At 40.9% G+C, this 25188-nt stretch overlaps 1 protein-coding gene across 4 annotated transcripts in view; it reads left to right on the top strand.

Moving 5' to 3' along the window:
- The window catches only part of MAD1L1 (mitotic arrest deficient 1 like 1), a 352355-nt gene that overhangs the window by 79016 nt on the left and 248151 nt on the right, over positions 1-25188 (top strand). The gene's annotated exons all lie outside the window — the stretch shown is intronic.

Raw genomic sequence — 25188 nt, 5'->3', positions numbered from 1 at the left:
ATGAAACATTGTTTCAAAGGAATATTTTTCTAATTTAAGAGAAAAAAAGCAAAATAATTCAAAGTTGGTATGTGAGAAATCTTGATAATTATAAAATGATTCTTCCAGCTTGCAGCTGACAGGAGATGGTAAATCACATATATAGAAAGAACGAAGAGAAAGAAGTGGAAAGCAAATTGTTAGCCCTGTTCCATAACTGATGGGAAAAGCAGGTAATTAGGTGATTTCTTTCATTTTCTGACATGTGTAAATGAGAATCCACTAATAAGAGACCTGTAATATAAATGATAAAAATGAAAACAACAACAATACCAATGAAAAACGATCAACCTGTCAGGAATGGTCTGAGTGTGAAGGTAGATTTTTTTGGTCAGTGCTGTGAGTTGGATACTCTGACCCAGCCTGGCTTGAAGGGCACTGGAGCAGTGGCAGGGCTTGAGATGTCACTGAACTCACAGCACTGAAACAGGAGGAGCTGCTCACTCCTTGGGCAGTGGAGCTGTGCTCAAATTCTGTTGTCTTTGAGTAGCAAAGGCACTGCTGGACACTGCTCCGAGCTCAGCACTCATTTCTTGGCTTTTCCTGGTGGCTTTGCCTTTTGTTAGAGAGCAAAAAAGGATTCACTGCTGAGTATCTTCAGCACCTGCTTTGTTTTCCTTAGCAAAGAGGAAAGTTGATGCACTGTGGTAGCCACCAGCCATTCCTCAGTGAAAATCCCTCCCCTGGCCCCTCTCCTGCACTTCTGGGTTTGTCAGGGCTGTGGATCTGCAGAGCTCCTGCTCCTCCCAGCTCAGCCTGTGCCTGTTTCTGTGCTGGGGGATTTTCAGCTTGGGGATGGGTGGATTTTAATCAGGCCTTTCCTTTTCCTGTTTGCACTCTGCTCCATTTTCCTATTAAATGGTGATTGCACATTGTTGAAGAAGGCAGTCAAGTGTAAATTTCATTTTTTGCTTCAGCTAATGTTGCTGTTAGAGGTGGCTTTGCACATCTGTGAATATTCCCCGAAGGAGGGGGAGGAAAATCAATAGATGTTCCAAAAAATACAAAACAAAAAGAAAGCAGTGGGAGAAATTTTGAGGTAGAGGAAACTGTGTTTTGGTACAGAAACCTCCTGGTTCCGTCTGCTTCCGATCACTTGCTCTGAGTTTTCTTAGAGCAGACAGAGAATGATTTGTGTTTTTTCTTTCCTGGATCCAGAGATGGAAGGCAGTAGAAGACACTTCCTTTTGAATAAAGGAATCTAAGTGGGGATGAAATCTTCCTTTGTGTCTTTTATTTGGATTGCTATCTAAGGGAGAGGGTGTGCATTCAGTTTGGGGTGAGGGTTTCCTGTGCTGCTTCTCTCACAGCTCCTGTTAATTCTCAGTGCACAAAACTGTCTGCTGGGGCTTCAATACAAAGTCTGCCCATGCAAGGCCATTCCCTGCTGTATATTCACAAGTTTCCTTTCCTAACATTGCAGAGGAAACTCTGTTCTCCTTTTTTCATTCTCCCTAACTCAGGGGCAATGTTTTTAGGAAGCAGGAAGTGCCAGGTAAGCTTTTCCATCTCTTTGTGGTCACCCTGAGAGCACATCCCTCTAAATCTTGTGAGTTCAGAGTGACTTTATTATCCAGAGGGACTTTTGGAGCTTCTTGACTGCAGCATTTTGTGACTGGTGCTCAAATTTCAGCACCAACTGTGGTTCATATTTTGCATACATTTCACTGGTGGCTGGTCCCCTTTTAATATCACCTTTTCATTTGCCCTAAAGTCTGAGCTGCTCCTAGTGCTGAACTGCTTCTTTCCTTCTGTTCTTCCCATCCTTTCCATAGACACAGACATTTTATTCATGCAGTCCCTTCTGTTTGCTATTTGTCTTCCTCACTTAAACTCCAAATGCTGGTTAGTTTTTGAATGCATTATAGCTGCATCCCCCAACCTGCCTTTTAAGCTGTAAGCATGACTAAGGACAACAAGATAATATTTATTTTCCTTGTTCCTTCCATTGTGTTTAGATTCATTTATTATCCTGTCTTTTAAATGAAAGGTGTTCTGTGCAGCTGCTGACTCTCTCCTCTGCCTCATAAAACTTCTCAGATACTTGGGCTATAAAAACCTAGTTGTAATCTGGTTTGGGATTTTCTTTAGAGATTTGTTATCCGTGTGCTACCCGTAAAAAATGTGTTAAAATAACTTAATTTATTGTGAATTTTTGTTCATTTCTCTGCAGTAGTTGCTGCAGCCAGGTAAGATGTCTGCTTAGTGAAGAATTGCCTGTCTCTTCACTGTGTGGATGTGCATTTTTATCATCTCAGCTTCCTTTGCGTGTTTTCCTATTTGCTGTCTTTTTGTGTTCAGGAAAATGCAGATTTTTCTAAAGTTGAGGGTCTGTCTGTGCTACAGGAATTGGAGACCAGCAAATAAAATCTGCAGGTGTAAAACAGCACATCATGGTGTGTAGGATTAAATTCTGGGATACCACACAGTAGGATGGTCTCAAAGTTCAAAAAGGGAGTAAGCACAATAAGGGAAGAAAAATACATTTTGATTTATTATTACAAAGGTACCACATTTGATTCAAAAAGAGTCTGAGGCAGAAGTTGCTGGAAAGATGGAGAATATCCTAGAAAAGTTTTGATATGCCTTTGTCCTGCTCTTGTATTTTCCAAAGACATCTGCCTTGGCTGCTGTTGAAGGTGGAATGCTGGGCTAGATTAGATTTGGTCTGACCCAGAGTGACTGCTGAGAATAGGTTTTTTTTTTTGAGGAATAGCAACAGTCTTTATAAAATGGAATATTTGTGTACTCAGTACAAAGTGTGGTGATGTACAAATGTTAACAATGTAGGTAGGTGTTCAGGAAATCCATCTTCTGCATGACAAGACAGTTAAGTTTCTGTACACTAGGAATATTCAAATGCACTGCAAATTATGGACAGAGCAAATTCACTGTGCTTCAGAACCTGCTGGGTAAGTCACCTTACCATGCACAACATAACTTGGGTTTAATTCACCAGCTGTTTAAATATGACATTCTTCACAAGGCAGCCTCAGCACTCAAACCTTTGGTGCATGTTAAATTTTAATGGAACATCTTCGATTAAAATGAAGCTTTTGGAGCTCACACTGTTCATATGCAAAAAATGGTTATCGTCATAAAAATCCCAGGAGGGGAGCAGAAAAATGCAATAAAATTTCACACTGTTTAATGTTCATCACCCTCGGGTATCCAGTAGATTTCCACTAACTGAATGTGAATTCCATTTGCTCTAGTAGCTGAATCTGCTTTCTCAGCCAGCTTGCTTGTGCTGCTGCCCATGGAGCCTGTTAGGAGTATCTTCTTTTGAAATGCCTTTGTATTTCTTCAGGTTTCTCTCTTTAAGAAATGCAGCTCAGTTAAATGGTTTCTTTCCAGTGGCAGGTCTGAGCATCTTCCATGGGTTTGTTTGATGAGTTTTTGGCTGCATTTCCTCCTTAGCTCTGCACAGAAGTTGCTTTGTGGCAGGGCTGTAAGGAAGCACAAGTGCAGTTCTTTGCTTTGCATTCCCTCCTCACCCCTACTAGATTGGTAAATCACAGCCATTTATTGGGAAATCTAATATATGGCTCAGCCCCATAAGGTTAATCTGTTTTATCTGATAAAATACACTGTGTGTTATTACCTGCCAACCTTGGCCACAGGCTACTGCAAGTGCTAAGGTTATCAGAAAGCTGCTGATTGTTATTTTTGGCTTTCTCATCTGGATTCAAAATTCCCCCCCCTCCTCTGTGTCCTGGGCTCATCTGCCAGGACTTGTGTCCAGATTTCCTTTTGCAAAGAATTTGATGCACCAGGATGAGTGGAAAATACAAAAAGCTTCTCCTGAAGGTACTTGCTGTGCTGTCACTGACCAGCAGCACCTGATTGCCATCTTGGCTTCCCTTTGGAAACCACAGGCACTGTGTGCTGTCTCCAGCATTGCTCCTTCTCTCAAGGCAGGGAATAACTGATTTCCCCATCCATAACACAGGAGCAGAACCAATTGGTTTTGTCTTCTCTCATTTCTCTTTTGTTGTCTGAAATTAAGGTGATTTTTCCCTCTGAGCTGGCTTTTCTGCAGACCTATATCTCTCATTTATTGTACTCTTGCACTGAGGCTACTGATACTGAGAGAAAAGTTTGCTCTGTCTTCTTTCTGACACTTCTTTTATGACAATTCTTGGGCTTTTGGGAGACGTGGTTCTTTTTACTCTCTTTTTGAGAGGAAATACTGTTTGCGCCTGAAGGTTCTGCTGAGAAATGTCTGGGTTTTCAGTCTTGTATGTGTCTATAGGTACCCACATAGATCCTAGTGCCAGATTTTTGTGCATGTTTATCATATAAACAGTGCACATAAAAAGGATTGTGCCATTCTTATTAAATACAGTGTTGTACAGATGAGTAATAGAGGTACAGAGGAGGTTAAATGAATTGCCTGAGGTTAAGCTGAAAGCCTGAGGCTCAGTGTGGCGTTGAACTTAGATCTGCTGAATCCCACATAAGAGCTCTAACCTGTTAATTTTTCTTCTTAGATCTGTTCCTGCTGCAATTAATTTATAACTGTATCATCAAATGCAAAATGTGTCAATAGCTAAACACAAAAGAGTTGTTTTATCAATTTTAGATGGAATTTACTTTTAAGAACTGGACAACCACTAATAAGTATTTTCAAAGTATTTTGGAAAGTGGAAAATATATTGCTTTTAACTCTTAAGTCTCTCTTTGGGCTAGAGATATCCCTGATTCTGACTGTGCACACTGAGTTTCCTGGGAGATTTTGTGTCCTGTTTTGATTTCTTGAGATTGAAGGTGCCCACTTGGCAGAGCCCTCTCTCCCGTGGTGACTGGGGTGGAAGCCTGGTCTATGCCCTGGACAAGGACATGCAGTGATAGGACAAGGCAGGATGGCTTTGAACTGAAGGACAGCAGGTTTAGATGGGATATTGGGGAGAAATTCCTCCCTGGGAGGGTGGGCAGGCCCTGGCACAGGTGCCCAGAGCAGCTGTGGCTGCCCCTGGATCCCTGGCAGTGTCCAAGGCCAGGCTGGACAGGGCTGGGAGCAGCCTGGGACAGTGCAAGGTGTCCCTGCTCATGTCTGGATGAGCTTTAAGTTCCCTTCCAACCCAAACTGTTGCATGATTCCCTGATCCATTGGATTGTTTGATCAAAATAAGGATAGATCTTCCTAAGATGGACTAAACTGCTAACACTTGTTCAGCTCTTTAGTTTTCCAAAGTAATTTTCCCTTTGAAGTTTTTTTGTTGTTATTGTTGTTTTTTGTTTGTTTCTTTATTTTTAAAGAATACATTTATTTGCTTCCACAGTGTAACTTTGGTGTTAGTTCCTTATCTCCTGAGGCTTCGACAGGTAATTGGCTGAGACTTGACTCTGGTGCTCTGAAGTGGCTTCTCATAGATTGTGTTTTAAAAATCATGTTTTTTAAAGCAAGTCACCTCTGCTGGTATTTGGGATTTGGAACGTTTGAATAGGAAATGGTGGATATATTTGTGGTATTTTTTAGGGAAACCTAAAAAAGCTTTTGCCTGTGCTTTAAGATGTCCAGAGCCCATTTAGTACTGCAGGGAGATTAATTCCTTAACACACTTTGTTTCTAGAGGAACATGACCCCTAGATTCAGAATGGTAACAGTCACTGTGGAAATCTTCAGCTCAGAGTGCAGGGAAATGTCTGTCTGTCTGCCTTCAAAACACTATAGAAGAATTCACCATATTTTGCAATATATTGGGAGTTTTGGTACTGAGTTTTCACTGCTCAGAAAGAAATTATGTAATAGATGCTGGAGGCTTACATTTCTTAATTGTCCCTATGCATCAACTTATTTTTATAATTACTGTCTGTGTGTCAAAATTGTATTACTGCAAATAGAGTATCAAAGATCTTTTCCCATTTGAATGAGCACTGCTAGCAGCTGTCATATATAGTATAAAAACTACAGAGGTAATTTAGCTTGGCCCAACATTTCTGTTCTCTCTGTATCAAAGTCTGCCATTTCAGCCTCATTTTCCTTGCAATGGGATTATGTACTTTATTACTTTCTTTGGGTAGAGGATGAAATTCCTCAGCCTTTGTTCAGTCTGTGGAGCTTCCAAGGTGTCATGGTCTGAAGGAAGAGATTTGCAGCTGGGTTTAGTTAGAAATGACTCCTGGTTGCTCAGTCACCATAATGACTCTGTTTGGGTTTTAATGCCCTTGCACCTCAGCTCCCTGCATGGAAATAATGTGCTGTTTCACATAGATGAAAGGGGAAGAAAATGGTTTTGTAATGTTTCTGCAAGAGATTCTCCTTGAAAAATGAGATGAGGAATTTGTGAATATGAAGGGCTCTTAGCATTTCCACATGGAATGGCTTTTTGTCTCATTTTAGGGGGGGGTTGCATTGCACTGTCTGACCTTTGGAAATGCAAAAAAGAGAATTCCTCAATCTGTATATTATAAAGTTTTAATTCAAACCTGGTTCTGTGTTCATTTGGAAAGTAAGAATATTGCATCTGGACTGTTTCTCAGTCAACTACGACATGGCAAGAACTTAACAAATTTGGAGGTTTTTTACCTTCAGTTTCAATCACTTCATAATTTTTTCATGAACAGAAAAGCAATTTCAGGGAAAAAAATTAAGAAAAAAGGGGCTAAACCATCAAGTTCTATGAGTAAGTCATTAGGATAGAGGTAACTGAGGGTCCTGGATCTTGGTCCTACTGTCCTGGTCCTTGCATGCAGAATTATGTGCTCTGCATGTTGTGGCCATGGCTGCTGACAGCTGAGAGCAGGTTGCTCACGGGGGAGAGCATCACTTGACACCTTTTTACCCCAAAAAGCTCCCTTTTCAGTTTCCTGGATTGGTACAGAAATACAGGGGATTAGCTCGGGTAGAGCCCTTGGTCAGGAGCCACAGAGCTTTGAAATGGACCCCTAAAAATCCCTACAAACCACCTGGTGTGAATCCTGCTGGCTTACCTGCACTGGCAGGGAGAAACTGCCACAAAGCAGAGATAACCCAAAATATGGGAACAGCCCAGCACCAGCCAGGCCAGGAGAGGTCTGGTGGGCTGGAGATGTAACACAAAGTTCATTTCCCCTTTTACACTGATTTTCCCCACATCTGAACAATGTCCTGGATTGGATTCAAAGGGTCACTGTCTAATTCCCTTGACTGCTGTGATTCAGAGGCAGTTTTGGAAATGTCTTCTCTAGTCAGCACACTGTGGTGCCTGCTTTTGCTTTTCAGGCTTAATGTGCCTTGGATGGAAGGAAAGCAAAGATTATTTGTGTGTCAACACAAATAATGTTGGTTTTGGTGTTTGCACACAAATGGGTGAGGCTTAATGCTGTCAGTGAAGCTCTGTGTGTGGAGTGGTTGATTGAAAACTTCAATTTCCTCTTTCCTAAGCTGCACTGTAGGCCATAGATGTAATACTTTAAAATATGACTTTATGTGCATGTGTATACATGCAGACTTCAGATCAGAGTGTAAAATGTATAATTAAACTAGCATTCAATGTTTAAGCCACTTAGTCAACAGCCTTCTGGTTATGGATGTATTTCTAAGTTGGACAGGTCAGCAGATGGGACAGCTACTACAATTTTTGTAGTTTTTGTCACCAGTCAAACTCTCCACTGCACAGGGGTTAGGGAATGAATACATTTGGGGAGTGTTCAGAATGGAGGGAAAAGGCCAGGCTTTGGTCTCAATTCCAGGCACAAACCAGTTTCAGGACAGCTGGAAGTTTCCACTGAAATTATCCATGATGACATAAATTTACATCTCTCTGGTTAATTAGCACTACTATCCCCACCTAACATATGGAGCAAATAGGAAATTTTCCCTCTTGTTTTTGAGCCATGTCTGCAGGCAGTGTAAAACTGCACAGACCACGTGTGTGTGTCAGGGGACCCTCCCAAGCATATGAGCTCTGGATTTAATGGATTTTAAAACTCTTTAAGAAGAGATGTGGCTGGATGAGAAATGTCTGTGTCTCCTGCAAACCAGTTTGGGCTGAATCTTCATCTGAATTGTTCTGAGGAAATGGGACCCACCCCAGCACGTCTCCTGCACACAACACAAAAAGAGTGGAAAAAGCCTGCTTGAGATACAACCTTTGCTTGAAGATTAGAATAGAAACTAATCTGCTCAGCTGTTCCTGAGGAGCAGACTAAGCTTTGTATTAATGCAGTCACACTTGATGGGACACAGAGGAAAGCAAACAGGAGACTGAGAGCCTACCTTTAAAACAGTAAATTAGATGTTCCTAAAGGCAAGACATTTACAGCTATTATAGTCTCATATTTATTTGCAGTCTCATTTTCCTTGCACTTGCATTTAGATCTACTACTGTGCTCTCAAATGTGATATTAGGTGGTTTTGCCCTGTGTTTGGAGGCACTGGGTTTTCAGATTGGTTTTTAAAAATGCAGAGCTACCAGCAGAACCTCGTGTTTGATGACACTCAATATCTCTGATGGTTTTTTTAAAAAATCAATGCACACTGAATCTTGTGAAAACCACACTAATTTCTTTTAATGAAACTGTAAGGCTGACACCTCTAATCTTCTAAGCAATTCAGATTTTACCTTTTGGAGGCAGAACTCAATTGCACACAGTGTGGTAACTTGTGCTGCCTAGGATTTCTGTCTGGCCCTCACTTGGAAAGATGGGGAGAATAACCACAATTAGTTGATGTCAAATTGATCCAGGTTTTCAGCATTCAGCAGGGAATCTCATGAAGGCTAGCAAAGATTGTTCAGGCATCTGCATAGATTAGTTTTTCCTCTCTTCAGGGCTCTCTCCTGGCTTGGGATGTCAGTGGAGACAGGCACTGAATTAGCTTTATATAAATAAATTTGATGTTATTCAACATGACTGCTTATCATGTTTCTATAGAAGCTTGAAGAAAAGGGTGAGTACATACTGGAAGTTGTTTGAATATTCAAATATTGCTACTCTGCCTTTTGGTATTTTTCATGGAGTAAACCCAGTGCCCCTGCTCATGTCACTGCCCTGCTCTGCACCAGCTCAAACCTGCCAAGGGCTAAATGCAGGATTTTCTACTTAACAGCCTGGTGTAAGACCTCATAGGAAGCTTATATTTGCTTGTTGAAACCGAATTGCCAGCAGTTTTCTTAGGGAATTAAAAGGAATTTTAGAAAAGCCCCACCAATATGTAAATTAAAATCCAGGAACGTGCCAGTCTAGGCCATGCAGGCTGCAACCCTGCCCCACATTTGAAATAAATGCTGAGGACCTGGTTAAATTTAGTCCTCAGTTGTGGGCAAAACTGAAGTTATTTTTCTTAGGATAAAGCAGTTGTACTTTCTGTGACAGCTTTGCAGTAAATAAACACTGGGTACCAGGATAAGCTGGTGCTAGGTCCATGTGCTGAAGGGGGCTCAGAGAGGTGAGGTGCCTCATAACCAAAGGAAAATTCCATACTTTTGGTACTGTGCAAATGTTTCCTGAATTACTGGTATGTCACAAGACATTATTCTTGCATTGGATTTAACAGCCAGGCATTACTGTGTGGTTTTTATTGCTTGTCTCTGACAGTTTCACTGGAATTCTGGTTGGTTAACACGGGAAAGGAGATGTTTTAGTTTCAGATGCAATCTTATATTTCAGTTTAATACTTTAATTCAACCTTTAAAAACCCACTCTGAGGACCTAACAGACAATGTCTTTTTGCTCAGCCTATTTTCTCTGGATGGTGTTGTTAGAAAATCTAATAAAAGTTTCTCCTCTGGTCTAGAAGTATCCACTTGCCCACATCATCTTTGTAAGTGATCTCTGTGCTGTAGTTAACAGTGGTGGTTTGAAAGTTCAGTGCAATGTAAATGTTAGATTGTGCCTGCATTCTCTTTAATTCCAATGCTTTTAGCCCATGTACTGCACCACAAATGGATGAACTATTTCACAAATCCAATTAAAAAAAAAGAAAGATGGACTCATGAAACTGGTTTTATTCTGTAAACACTACTGGTAAAATACAAACATTAATTCTTCTTAAAGGGATTCTTCAATCGATAGAAATGTCTCTATATACATTTTTTATAAAACTATTAAAATAATCATTTCCCTAGGCTGTCCTGCCTTTATAGAAACACAAATATTCGAACACCAAGGTCCTGAAAATGAGAACATGAACAGCCTTGGAATGAATTGGTTATTGTTGTCTAGAGCTAGAGAAGGATCAGAAAAATACTGATGAAATCAGCTAGCTTAGGGTTTTAAAATATTCCTGTATGAAGTTTGTGATAAGTAATTACAGGCTTATGGATTTTCAAATCATTCTCAGGTTGTTAAATGTATAAATGTTATCACTATCTAATAGTTGGAGCTATGGAATCCACTTCCTCTAAATAGATTAATGAATTCAACTAAAATTGATTGGCTGTTCAATTGATTTAAGCGATTCCAAGTACACTTGTCAATATATACTCATTTTGAGATACTAAGAATGTCATAAAATTAGCTAAAGACCAGAAAATATTTACTCATTCAGGCATGCATGCCATTGAAGCATGATCCTCTACAGTACAGAATATTTGGATACTTTCACAGGTTTCAGGGTTTGCTGTTTACTGTTTTTATTCAGTTTGAGAATAACTTTGAACAGCCAGAACATCAAAGAAAATCCTCTCCCAGGTTAGCAGTCTGTCAGTTCAGCCAGTGCACATGCACAAAATACCTTCTGTAAAATCCTGGTGATTTTGTGAGTCTTTACTACACTCTCCTGTTTTTCCTTATCTAGCTTACTTTCTTGGGTGTTTTTAATTATTTTTTTATTTTATTGAGTTTTTTCATTGATTAAAAAAATTAAGAAGGAAGGCTATATAGAGTTGCTGCACTAGTTATCTTTTATACGTAATTTCATGTATCTGTAGGAATTTAGAAAGCCTGGGAAGCACTTGCTGGCTGTTCCTGGCTGACACCTGCATACAAAGGAGCCCCTGCAAATATTCTTTGGTTTGGAACATCACCTGTAGCTGGTACAGCTGCTCTGTAAAGCATCAGTAAATCACAGTCAACCCTTTAGGAATCTGCTGGCGTTCAAGGGTGACAGTGTTGCTCTTGATGGAAAGAGATATTTTCTGTATTCTTACAACCTTCTTGTGAATTTGCAATAAAATTATAAGTTTTCTGCTTGAGTTCCATTTAAAAAAAAAAAGTTTTCAGAAAAAGGCTTTTTTTCCTCCTCACTGTGTGGATGAATTTGGTGAGAGGGTTTCTTAAGGAATTTGTGCAAAATTGACAAAATTTCAACAATTGCAAATTAGTTTTTGCACTGCTTACTGTTAATGAATCCACCTAGACTAATACTCCAGTGGTGTGTTATTGCAGTATTTGAGTCAAACTCCTTATGGTAACAATGGATTCCTCATTTTCAGCAAAAACCCTCCTTTGCTTTGCCTTATGCTGCTAAAAGCTGGTTTACACAACCTGCTGGTAAGATAATTTATTGTGTCTTGTCTGTTGATGTTTCTTCATCCTTCAGTAAACTTTGTTTTCTGTACTTTTGAACGAAATCCTGGAAAAAATTCCACCTTTTCTTCTGGGCCACTGGGTACATTTCTGCTGAAATACCTGGAGTAACCAGAGCAGCTGTGACTTGTAAATTCTCCTGCCTCGGAGTGAATTAAATGACGAAGGGAAGAGCTGCCAAACATGGACTCTTGATCACTGCTTCCTTCTTTCAAAAGGGTGGTGAGGACAGAGAAATTCAGTCAGAGGACTGAAGAAGATCACTGCTGGAAGTTAGGTCTGGGAGCGCAGGTGTTGGGAGTGTTCCAGCAGGCAGTGACACAACTCAGGAGTCTCAGGTTTTACTCAGACCAACGCCTTCTTCCCCCTTTGTTGTCATTCCAGAAATCTGACAGACTCTTGAATAAAGGGTACAGAATTGTTTCTTCTTTTACATTTAGTCCTTCATCCCTCTTGCTTCATTTAAAGCTGTTTTTGTGATCTGCGTTTGTGTTACTGTTTGTTCCCATGGGAGTGATTAGATGGTGCCAAAGCACAGAGAGCACAGTCCTTGAAGCAGCTGAATGGGGAAGACACTTTACTACAAGAAAAGTGCCCTGGGACATGAATTGCTTTAATTAAAACCTTCAGGCAAAAGTTACAAGTCTCAAAGTACATCTCATGTAAATCAGATGGCGGTTCCTTACTGGTTTTTAATGTTGTTTGATGTGTATTACAGTTGAGCAAAATCTGTTTTGCAGCAGTTATACACCTACAGTATAAATCTGTATTTTCATATTGCCCTAAAGATGTTAAGAAGCTTTTTCTATGCACAAGAGTCAGAGCCCCAAAAGCAGCATATTCTGTGTGTGAGAGCAACAGTTGGAGGCTAAACATTGTTAAATTGACTGTTAAAAGAAGTGATTGTGCAGTAACTTTGGAAATGGGAGTCTCTCTAATGGATTGCAGAAGTAAACAGGTTTCTCCAAAACCTCCTGTGATTATACACACAGGAAAAGCCCCATCAGAGAAATCAGATAGCATTTAAAAATATGAAAAAAATTAATACTTGCAACTCTTGCAATGCTACAGAGGATAAAACAGTACAGATATTATCTAATATGCATTGATAAAACAGTACAGATATTATCTAATATGCATTGATAAGTACTTTTTTCTTGTCTATGCCTCTCTCTGTACGTAAATATATACATATTTATACGCTGCACATATAACTGTATATGTATATATTTCAGGTGCAGGAATTTTCTAAATCTGCCAGCAGGGAGATGCCAAGCTCTTATCTGAGAGTTTCCACTCAATATCCCACTGAGGCCATGGCTCCCTGTCATGCCTCCAGTTGCACTGGAGAGCAAAACACCCCTCTCCCTCTCCCCACCAAAGTGCCTGATACTAAACCTTAGGAATAATGCCAAAAATGATTCATTATTAATAAGTTAACCTAGACTATATAAGGCTTGACTTCTTCTGTCTGCCTTGCTGAGTTTGATGTGTATTTCCCTTCCAGAGAAAAAGAAAATCCTGCACAGAATAGCCACGGGGTTCTCTTTATGAGACGTCTGCTTCTGCTTAAGTGGGCTGATGGTGGATTGGAAGCATTTCATTGCTGCTGATGGCAAAGTGATACTTCATACTTCACTGGAGATTTCTGAACTCCATCAGTCCTTTACTGCTTGCAGTCAGCATGGCTTAGCAGTTGGAGATCAAGGCCAGAAATAAAATTTAAAAAAAAAAAAAAGAAGGAGGCAAAATTTCAACCCTGCCTCTGAGGAGCTTCTCTGCCTGGCAGTGAAAAGTTTGCTCACCTTCTGCATTAATATTTTGCTGGTACCAAAATGGCTACATCTGCCTTCCTTACAGAGTGAGAAATAGGTGAATACTCTTACACTATCTGGATAAATGAAATATCATTTGGATATCTTAGTTTAATGTGTAAGTATCATGCACATCAGCAGGGCACTTTGTATCTTCAAATACTATACCAGTAAGTGTCATAATTTACACAAAGGGTTACTAAACTTATCTGTCCCCAGTATATTCCCATCCCTGTTAACATCTCAGATATTTGCTTTGTGAATTTCCTTGATCAAAACTCCCAGGTTGTCCTCTGCTGCCACAAAATCCTTCAGTGGCCTTTCTTTGGACATCTGGTGGTATTAATTGTGTGGTGAACCTCAGACAAGAGTATTCTGCCCAGTTACATGTCTGGCTACTGGTGTGGCAGCAAGTATTATTAGTAGTTATTGTTGGGTATTGATTTGCATTTCCCAGCTGCCTCTCATTGAAGACCATCAATGGGCCATGCAGTGATTGGTTTCTTTTTCAGTAGAGATGGATGTAAGCAAGCTCACACCACCAGGGAGATGTCCCAAAATAGCAATCCTGGTATCCTGGTACCTTGTTCTGTGTCCCAATGGCAGCAGGACTCTGGGGCTGGGGTTTAGGTGCAGGCTGGTGGCTCTGTTTAATTTTGGTTGTACCTGCTCTGCTTCCTTGTGATGGAAGTTTGGATGTCTCCAGGGTGTGAATATTGGTGTAGTCTCTGTCCTGGGCGTGTAAAAGGTCATGGATTTATGGTTGTATGAGGCTCTTTCCCTTTTGTTGTAGACAAGCTGGGTCACCAGGTCCCACATCCTGCAGAGCTCCGTGGATCCTGTGGCTGATGGAACATGGTGTTGTTCTTGCCTCTGGTGAGAGAGGGGAGTTTGTATAGGAGATTTGCTCAGTACCTTGCTGTGCTGTGTAAGCAAAGAATCCTTCTATCAATTCATACAAGAACTAACCCTGCCTTTTTAAAGGTCATTTCTGTCTCAGTCAGCTCTTAAAGTTCAAGAGGAAATAAACTGCTTAGAGTTGGCATTTTTCAAGTCAAGTGTCAACTTTTGAAGCCCCCGAGCCAGTGAATGCAGAGGAAGGAGAGATTAATAAGTGAGCTGCTTGCTTGATACAGTGATTGTGCAGAAACATTCCCTTTTTTCTTTCCTCTTTATGGGGCTTTGGAACGAACATCATTGAAATATCTTACTCTCTCCTTTTCACTTTGCAATGCAAAAGTACCCAGAGCTCTTTAGAAGTGCTTCTTTTCCCATTAGTCCGGTGACAGCGAGTGGAGAGTTTGTCAGCTCTGCTGAAGTAGGACACAAGGAACATTTTATGACATTGCCAATATCTAAAAGCTCCTTTAACCAGAGATACTTATTATCCAGTAGGAACAGAACTCTCTCTCAGAAAGCAGCCAAAGGCTGAAGTGTCCAGGCAGGTGCCTGCCCTAAACTGCATTGATGCCTTTTCCCATGCAGGGGACGGTGGATCGATAGGGAAATGGGCTGCATTAATCAGGTACAACGGAGGCAGCAGGGGAGATGATGAGGGGAGACAGGTGGCAATCGAAGGATGTGTTGAGCACAGGCCATCAATTGGCTGCCAAAGTGCCTCTATTGAGTGGAGGGTGTGGGCTGTGGGGGCACCAGCTCTCACTGTGCTGATGGGCAGCTCCAGAGAGTGAGCTATGGCTCCCAGTTACTGCCTTGGGGTTTTACTTTTGGTCTTGGCAACTTTGTCTTGTCATTTTGTTTTGCTGGCCCACCTAAACTCCCATTGAAGGTTTTCTTCTTTCCTTCCTAAAAGAATTTGCAGAAATAAACACATTAGTGGCATTGTCTTGTGTTTTGCTTTAAATAAAGTGTCGTGGTTAGAACAATTTTTGAAAGCGACAGATAAATCAGCCTTGCCAAGTATCTCTGTATAGTTACCCTGGAAGCGTTCAAGGCAGGCTGCATGGGGTTCTGACAGCCTGGCCTGGTGGAAAGTGTCTCTGCTGATGGCAGGAAGGCTGGAATGACATGATCTTTAAGGTCCCTTCCAGCCCAAACCATCCCCTGCTTCCATGGTATTCCATGTGATGTCGTGCTCTGCTGGGATTAAACCAAGACAGTGATGAATTGAGGTGCCACATTTCTGAGGGCAGAAACTTCTCCCTGCACCTACTGAATCCATGCTGGACTATCATCCTACCCCTCCAACATGGAGCTGGTTCAGGTAGGATTTGTGGTGCCAAAGGGCTGATACCAAATTACATTGAACAGAGCATTTCTTTTATGAGTGTTGCAGAGACAAAATTACTTGCCACGTCTTTAAATTCATTTCCTTGTCACAGCTTCACCACAAAATAAGGGATCTGATTTGTCTGCAAATGTAGTGATTTTCAAACCTGCAACTGCTGTATAAAGGCCATTTACATGTAAACTTAACTGGCTTCTCTATAAGTATTCATGACAAAAAGATTGCTTTGAATGTAGTATTGTTTTATTAAACACTCAAAAATATTGATGCAGTAGAATTGATGTAACAGGGCTATAAATGCAGTTGTTCTGGCAGTTCTCCTTCCATGGTGACAGCTTTATTCCCCTTGCCTTGTATTGGTTTATGGGTTCTTTGACCTAATTTGGGGGATTAAAATTAGAGGAAGATAGGGCTCTGTGCCCTGCATGTAAATCCTAATAATGTCAACAGTCTAGTGGAAGATTGAAATAGTGCTCTGGATTTCTAGGTGAAACAGGGAAAACAAACATCCACAGGATGTTCTAGGAATGGGCTTAGCAGGGCTTCATTGTAAGTCTGATTTGGGCATTTCCTTTTTGTGGGGAAAAAATTACAGCTTGGAAATGGGGTCTGAAGAAGCCTTTTGCCTCTGCACATTCCCTGGGTTTGCAAAGAGGGGGGCTGCACAGCCTCTGCAGGAGGAGTGGCAGATATTCCTGGTGTGACAGTGGAGCTTGGAGGGATCCCAGTTTCTTTAGTCTCATTATGTGACACCAGATGGCTGGAGATCAGCTCTGCTCTTCTTTGGGGGTCTGCCTGTGCTTATGTACATGCCCAAAATGGATGTGTGTGATAGTGTAAAATAATATAACTGGGATGAAGAATACCCCACAGTGGGTGTTTTTGAGGCAGCTTCAGCCAACTCTACTGTTTTGCTTTATTCTAATTCTTAGATATATGGTTTTGCTTTTATGTGTTTTTTGTTTTTGTTTTTTTTTTTTTTTTTTTTATATTTTAAGTACTATTTTCCCCATGAGGAAAATAGATACTTGAAAGGCAAGGTCAGGGTTACAAGGTGAAGCTCTCAGGGGGTGGGAAATCCCAAATTCAAGTCACTTGACACCTCCTTAGTCTGGTTTCCTATAGCATGCGGCATTCTCGTTTCACTTGGCAGAGATGGTGGATTATGTTGACTTAATGGGCAGCTATTAATGCTTTTCTACAGAGAAATTTAATATTTTATTAGTTACTTCTTATGCTAGTTCTGTTATGCCAGATGTAAACCAAGGAGAAAGTGTAGCCTTATTTTCGGAGATGCCAATGTGGAATATTTAGAACTTGTTCTTTCAGAACACCCAAGCCTTCGTAGGGCCTGAGTAGCTGCTGCTGATTTCAGCAGCAGTGTCAGTGCCCAGCTCTGGAGCTCAGCACCAGGGGCTGCCCAGTGGCTGAGCACCAAGGACTGCTTTGGAAAGGTCATGGTATCACCAGGAGCTCTGGCAGAGGCAAGAATTGGAGCCAGATTTTTTGGGAGCCTTTCAGTTGCCATAATGTGAGACCATTCTCTTCAAGCAATTTCTGTGCTTCATTAATCTTCCAAATTCTGCAGCAAATGAGGCAGAGATCCTGCAGAAAACAGATGCAGTTAGCACTGAATCCTGATTTGTTGTTGGAGCATGGTAGAAAAGATCTTTCACTACCATGAGATGTTGTTTGTGCCCAAAAACATGGTGGTACTTCAAAAATCCATGGTTACAGGTCATGTTATTTGGTCACGGAAATTTCAAGATCTTTGCTGACTTAAAATGCATCCATATTGAGGATTTAAGGATTAGTAGGTCTCTTACAATGCTGTGCTTAATATGGCTTGGATCCTGGTAGACTGCTTTGACACAAGCTGAGTCAAAGCAGGTGGGAGGCAGATATGAGATGGAGTTAAATTGGTGCTTGTGGGAAAGGAAAGCCAAGAGCAGCAGTCTGGCAGAGTGCTTGTTACAGATAGCTGAGTGACTTTGCAGTCATTTCTTTGCTTTTATCTGTACCAGTGTCCCATGGGTAAAGGCTGGGGGGTAGCACTTAATTGTTTGGGTTTATTTGTTGTCAACAAGTAACACTATGAATTCTCTTCTGAGTCCCTAGTGAAAACTGAGACAAGTTTTCATCACATAACCTGGAGGGGTTTTCACTGACAAATCCTGATGCTGAAATGCTGAGCTATAGCTTTGGATTTTAGTCAGAGTTATGGTGAGGGTCCATCACTGAATTGTTCTGCAAAAAATACCTCAGACAATTGTACTTCTGTAAATTTGTTCAGGTAGTCTTAGGTTCAGATATTAAAAAAAAAAAAGTGACTGAGCAGTAATATACAATCCTCATTTCAATCCTCATTTCACTGTGGAGTACTGTAATGCACATTGGAAATGAGGTCTCATTGGAAAAGGTAATTTGAAAAAGATCCACAGAACCTTCACAAAGCTGCAATGAGTCACCAGTCTGTGAGGACTCACTTGCTATATTGCAGTGGAGGGTTTAATGTTTTGTTTTTCTCATCTAAACACTTTGACCCTTCTTATTTTATTAAGATAAGCCATTATCTAGCTGTCAAGAGCCTAGAATTTCTGCAGATTTGTTTGCTGACAAGTTGGTTCAGCACGACCATTCTCCTACTCATTTCTTTCACCACTTCAAGCAAATTTTCTTTTTTTTTTTTTTTTTCCACTCCTCTTTATCAGTTCTTTATTCTTTAGAGCTCCTCAGCTCTCATGCTATTCCCAGATGACTTTCCCATTCTCTGGATAAGTGTTGGTTGGAATGTATAACAGAAATTGGAAATATTCTTAGTCACTTGTGGTGTTCATGTCACCAGTTGCTGTGCTGGAGAGTTGTCCCAGTGACTTCACAGCTTACTGGGAGAGACAAGATTTGTTATGTGCACTTTATAAAGCAATTAATACTGGACTGGGTTGAGAAAACTGTGCAATGCCTTCACTTGTGACTGTGCAACAAACTGAAATCCTTGGGATTTGTATTTGGGGCTGTGGAGTGGTGGGGAAGGACAGAGGTAGGGACTTAATCCCTATAGTGAAGGAGCAGTAGAAAATACTAGTACAACACAGAGTGAGAAGTTTGGACTTTCTTCATCATATTTAGGCACAGCCATGAGTTCCTTGAGCCCACAAGTGTGATCATAGATTGGTAACTGGTGGGGCCAACTGCATTATTCATTCTGGTTCAGACTGAAATGAAATCATCGAGGGCAATTTTCTGTGTCACACTTCAAGGTCAGATGAGAGTATTTATTATTCCTTCTCTGTTTATCTGTGAATGCAAATTGAATTTAGTGATTCAAATTGATGAAATGTTACAAATACAAAACTCATCAGAGCCGACACGAAGAGAAATTACTAGGTAGAGCTGGCCAGTGACTTCACCAGCCCATGTACAGGCCTCTGTTTAGATTAGTAATTATTTCAGTCTTTGGGTTTTCTCATTCTCAGAGTTTTGTTCCAGTTGTTGTCATTTTTGTTTTCAAAGAAAAAAGTGTAATAACACTTTGAAGCATTTAGAATTTGAATTAGATGATGTAAATTAAGCCAGCTGCAGAGAGTGCTTGCATCCTGGCTGGAGAAAAGGTTTCCTTTCAAAATTCTTCCTTGGATTTTTCTTTGAGGGCTTGTTTGTTTGTTTTCCTCTCTCCTATGACAGTTCTCTTTCTCCAGTATTTTACTCCCTTGTGCTGGATGCTCGAATCTGGGTGAGGGGTCATAGGGAAGGGAGCAGACATTTGGCATCTTCTGGTGCTGAAGCTCCACAAATTCCCTTACTGACAGCATCATCCACAGGCTGACCTTCCTCACTGGCCAGGGTTGTTAGGAGAGCCAAAATGAGGAGCTGCAAAGTGGAGCAAATGAGCACAACTCCTGATGAAGTACTGGGAGTGGAGGTGCTCCCTTCCCAGCTCCCTGTGATGCATTTTGAACAGGTCACTGAACATCTTGGCTTGGTGTGGTGGGTCAGTCTGTGCTCAGAGGGCATCTGTGGGCATGCTGTTCTCTGCAGTGTAGGAAAGGGCACCTTAAACTTGTTCTTATCTCAGAATGGGAGTGGAAAATCCTCTTCAGTGAATGCCCTTTTAAAGTAGTCCATCCTCCATAATTGCCAAATGCCACATGCAAGTGATGATGCAGGGAGAGGTGACACATGCTGTACTGGCTCTATGCTGTGTTAATCATCATACAGGACTCTTGGTTTTAACTCCTGCTTTTTAATTACTTGCATTTTATTAAGAAAATTTAGTATTTGCTTCTCTCCAAGCACTGCTGAGGGAATCTTATTTGCTTAGGGTGTAACTGATGTCTGACTTGTTGTGGATTCAGAACAAGAGCCATGAGCATCTGCACACACCAAAGGCCCTTAAAGATTTGTCTGCATAAGCTAATATTAATCACTTTGTTTATTCAGCTATCAGAAGAATTTCTCCTGCAGCCACTGAAGGCAGCAGCATTTTCAAGTGTAGTAAGTGCAGAGCCAGCAGTGAGGGCTCAGTGGTTCTTAAATACCAGTAGAAGTTTTATTTGCCAAATAAATGCCTTTGGTAGAAGCTTTGGCTTTATGAACACTTCAGGTTTAGAAGCTTAGGAAAAGGACATTTATGCCTGTAGTTATCTCCCCCTTGAAATATTTTTCGTTCCAGAATTCAGTGATTGATGTTGAAACTATTGATGTTTCCACATGGAACCAAAACAAACCACAGACATTCCTCATTTGTTAAGACACTGCTTTCATTCTCATCTTGATGATGATGTGGAAAGCATGTTCAGGACTGTGATTCTCACCCTGAGTGGCTGATTCAGTGTCTGTTCAGGAGGAGCCACCATGGGCTGTGTGGCTGGAAATGTTCCTGGGTTGGGCTCCTCTGGGTCACTGCTGTCAGCACAGCCCTGTGTGTGTTGACCCTGCAGTGGAAGGAAGCTCAGGGTGCCTGATGTGAATTTATTTCAGTGAATCTTAATTCCTGCCAGTCAATTATGGCCATTGTACTGAGGCTGGGGCAGAAAATGTGGGTTATTTCTTTCTCTAACTGCTCACTTTGGTGGAACTGTGTTTCCAAACCTGATAGTTACACTGCTGGTTAGGGAGTAAAATTAAATAGTGTCTCACAGATAAAACATTGTCAGTGTACCAATAAAGCTCCAAATGTCTGTCTGCTTCTTACCCATTTCATCTGGCCACACTAGCAAAATAATTCTCTTTATGTTGTTCCCTCATTATAAATTCAATGTGATTTGAATCTTCCTTGTGTGTCTAGGAGCAAGATGATGTATGATCTGTTTACTTTTGAATGATTTGTGATTTATGGAAGCCTGGTGCTGCTGAGTTATACAAAAGATCTTTGAGAAAATACAAGGTGTGAAAATACAAGAGAAAGTTTGCAGATGTTTGCTGAGGACTTGGGAGAAATAAATAGCAAGAAGAGTGTTTTCCCACCAACTCTCTGTAGACCATTTCATGTAGTATTTTGTGTAGCAGTATTTCATAGGGCTCTCTGTGAGGCACACTTAAAGCTTTAAATAAAATATAGCCCCTGTGATAACTTCTGCTAAAGATGTTCGTATTTTGTATCATTTTTCTTTCTGAATATAGTGAGCAAATAGACAACACAGACCTGTAGGTCCCCACAGCTCCCACAGTCCCAGTGGCAGGGCAGGATTTGAGGGCAGGGCAGGGTGCTACTGCCTCCATATAGCCACAGTTCTGTCTGTGAAGAAGAAAGGAAGCAGAAAGAGATGCCAATCTTATTGTAGTAAAAATTTAGCACCCAAACTTCTGAATTTTGAGCTGAAATATTTGTAGCGCTAAAGTTTTCTCCTTCTTCCTGATGGTGGTTTTTCTGCTGCCTTAAATGTTAAACTAGTTCAGGCTAGTTCAATAAACTAGTTCCATCTGTAGCTGTGCTCTCAGAGCTCCAATCAGTCTTTTCAGCAGCATTTTGTAATGGATCAGTTTTTTCCCTTTTTAACATAGGATGGATATTTTTCTGTTTTGCCAAGCATCACCTTTTCTTTCCTGTGTTCTGTCCCTATTTAAGTCAAACTGTTTTCATCTTCTCCCTTCTGTTTTTCCTTTTTAATTCCCATCCTGGGTGGTACTGAGGCAGGTTAGGCAGAGGCTGAGGGGGGAAGTTGTGTCAGAAACTGGAGGTTGGAAGAATCCTTGAGGGAGAGCACAGGCAGGGATGTCCTGTTGCTATCCACTGCAAAATAAAAGACATGCTGGAGTGACTCTGATTTTGCTTACACCTTTGTGTTTGTTCAGAAAACCTGTGTGGGAGGAACTGGAATGAAAATAACGTTTTTGTTCAGCCCTGTGTTTATCAGTTTCCAGTCTGGTTTATGCGCGTACGCGTGGATTCATTGAGATGCCTGCGAGTTGTCAGCTTTCAGGAGCGGGTGTTCCTTCATCCAAATGTCTTGCTACAAAACAATTTCCCCTGCTCCTTTTTGCCTCATTAGCTTCTGCATTAACCCTTTTTTGTGCACTCTGACACGAGGATGCTGATGGCTGCAGCGCGTTTTTCTTTTCGGCGCGGTGTGTGCGCTGGCACTGTCACCGTGTTCTCCCCTGTGCTCCCTCACTGCTCTTCCCATCACACTCTGCTTTTCTCTTTGATGTGCTCTCCCTCCTGACAGCTGGCCCTGGTAGGTACACGTGTCTCATCTTCAGCTGAGCTACAACATGACCCAGACACTGTTCCTCTTCTAATTGTCGCTGTGGTCCCCTTGTTTTCCTCCCAGCTTCACACACAGACTGGCTCTGGCATCCTGTGTGCTTTCCTCGTTGTTTTTTTATTATTTTTTTTTTTTTTAGTAACTCTGAGGTGGTAACTTGGCTACTGAAAGGATGGAATGATTAAAATAATGTTTTATGGATCACTGGGGGGCGGGGGGGAGCTGTCAGCTGCTTTTGTCATTTTTGAAGGAGATTATTAAAATGTATCTTATAGCTTCAGTATTCACTGTGTGCCCTCATTGTTCTCAGTCTCTCAAAGAATATTCTGGAAAATGAAGTTTTATCATTAAGATTGCATTAAAGTGGATTACAGAAGGGAAGAGCAAAAAATGAAGAGTCTCAAACAGCTCAGAACAGAAATATGTTGGCATCTCATTCACTGGGATGTGGAACAAGGAACATTAATAGGCTGATAAACAGAAATGACTTTTTCTCTTTAAGGCTTAAAAGGTTTACTTTGAACTTGCAAAGATTTTTTAAAATGCCACTTCCCTAAGCTTATGTTGAATGGAGAACTTTGTGCCTCTTTTATTTTATTTTTTAATGCTCATATTGAGTGAGCAATTACTTCTGAAAAGCCATAGGTGTCATCAGGGTGGAAAAAGAGTGCACAAGTCTTGGTTTAAAAGGCTTTTGCTTCTGAACACCTACTTGCAAATCCTGTTTTGTGTCAATAAGAAATAGCACTTTCCTTTTGGATTTTTCCTTACAGAAGCAGCTCATGCTGTATTTGGTGCAGTTTCTGGAAGAATTATCAATCTGTCCAAAGAGAAGAAGAAAGGATCTCAATAATGTACTTTGGCATGGTGTGGAGAGTTGTGAGGAAGTTGAATTTCATGCCTCCCATAGCAAGGAAACCTATGGTAGCAGTCAGTTCAGGGAGTTTGAGGATTGTCCTCGCTTTCAGAGCCATCTCTGGCATTTGTATTTTAGGTACGTTAACATCACATTTGTACCGAGGCTGAAATATAAACAGATGAAGGTGTTATTTCCATGCAGTGGCTGAAGAAATTGCCCATTTGTCTCTCTTTGCTCAACTTCTCTCATGTTTTAAAGCAGTTGTTTTCCAACCTAGCTTGAAGGTTTTGTGTGTGGCTGAATGTCTGTGCTCTCCATGAGACGTGAATCTCAAATATTTTTCATTCTTTTGGGAAGGAAACCTAGCACATATCTCATTTTTCTTGGTGAATGTCAAATCAATCATCATTTGTTGGTCCACTCAACATTTATAGAAATAAGTCACAATATTGGGAGATTAAGAAAAAAGATTGCTCCATAGCCTTATCAAAATGTTTTGCAATAATCAAATGTGAGATTTTTGCTGTTTCAGGGTAATTAATCTTATGCTTGCATTTTTTTCTTTTGTTCTGACTCTAATCAGGACAAAGGTTCTTTGATAAAGAAAAATATATTTGCAGTAAGGTTTCTGTAGTGTGATTTTAATTGTTACAACACATGTATCCGAGTTAATGAGGATTTTGTACTTATATTTACCCTATGCATAACAAGGAATGTTGTTGGACAAACTGTAATGAATCCTAAGGCAGAAATTGAGGTTACCAGGAATTAACCCTTCATTTCTGCCCTGTTTTGAGGGCAAGCTTGATAGGCTGCCCCACAGGCATGTTCCACCACCAGAGATGTTACTCTTGGCACAGGTGCCCTTCTTAGCTGATTAATTAAAACAGGTGCAAGGAAGTAGTGGTGCCCTGGTAATGCAATTACCCAGTTTCAAACACAGATGTGAAGCCCTCTTGATGAACCTTCCCACCTGAGTACAGCAATGAAGAGACTCTTTCACAGTTCCCAATTATTAAATTGGTCTGTGAATGGTTCCAAATTGAACTGGAGCTTTAAACAGGTTTCTAATTCATCCAGTGCTTTAAAACAAATACTTTTTTCAAAGAGAAGGATTTTGAGGTAGGGAGACAGCTACTTTGGAATTCTTGTGAATTCCTACATACATTTCCCAAAAAATACAATTTGGTGACCTGGCAGTGCAGGTTGTACTTGATTTATGCTAGAAGTGTTCTTTAAGTATTCCCTTTTGGATCTATCTAAACAGTACCTTAACAATAGTGCTATTTTATTTACAGCACTTTTATTTCTTTTCTTTCAAATATAATGATGAATAAGACCCCTTGGAAGCCATCATAAATTTTCCAGTGGCGTTTCTAGCATTAGAGAAACAAAGTTCTTCTGTTCCTGACTAAGCTGCAGATGTTGAGTTTGATCTTGCTTGCTTGCTTGAGGGTTTTTGACTTGTGTGCAACACTTTTATTTCATGTCATGCTCACTCATTAAATACTTAGTGCAATCTTGGATAAACTCATCATATTTAAATCATGAACTGACTCTTAATCACAGGAGTGGTTCCACTTTTATTTTGTTATTGATCAAGCGCTTTGCCAGCAGCTGGTGTGTGATGAGCTGCTTGATGTGAGCCTGGGAGCAGCTGCCCCTCAGTGTCCAGCAGCAGGCTGTGGGACTGAAGGGCACGCCTGGAGAGCTTCTCCAGGAGCTCACAGATAATTGTGCATCACCACAGTGTGCTGCATGGAGAGCTGAGAAGAGAAGAGGGCCAGGCTGTTCCGGTTTAATTGAGAATCTTGTCCACATCTCAAAAGAAGTGCCAGTCGCCTGCCCTCAGAAGACATTTCTCTTCCAACATAGGTTGCTGGCAATGTGCAGGTAGTGTGGCTGTAATTACTTGCTGAGTACTATCTGTCAGTCAAAGCAGATCTACTTTTTCTTCTTTTTTGTCAGGAAAAAAAAGGAAAAGATCCAGTAGAACCCAAGAGTGTGGTTTGTTTGTTGAAAACAAGACACATTCTCAAAGGCAAACGGATTGATTTTGAAACAGAT

This window comes from Molothrus aeneus, chromosome 16, assembly GCF_037042795.1.
Source record: "Molothrus aeneus isolate 106 chromosome 16, BPBGC_Maene_1.0, whole genome shotgun sequence".
Taxonomy (NCBI): Eukaryota; Metazoa; Chordata; class Aves; order Passeriformes; family Icteridae; genus Molothrus; species Molothrus aeneus.
This window is presented reverse-complemented; position numbering and strand designations above follow the sequence as displayed.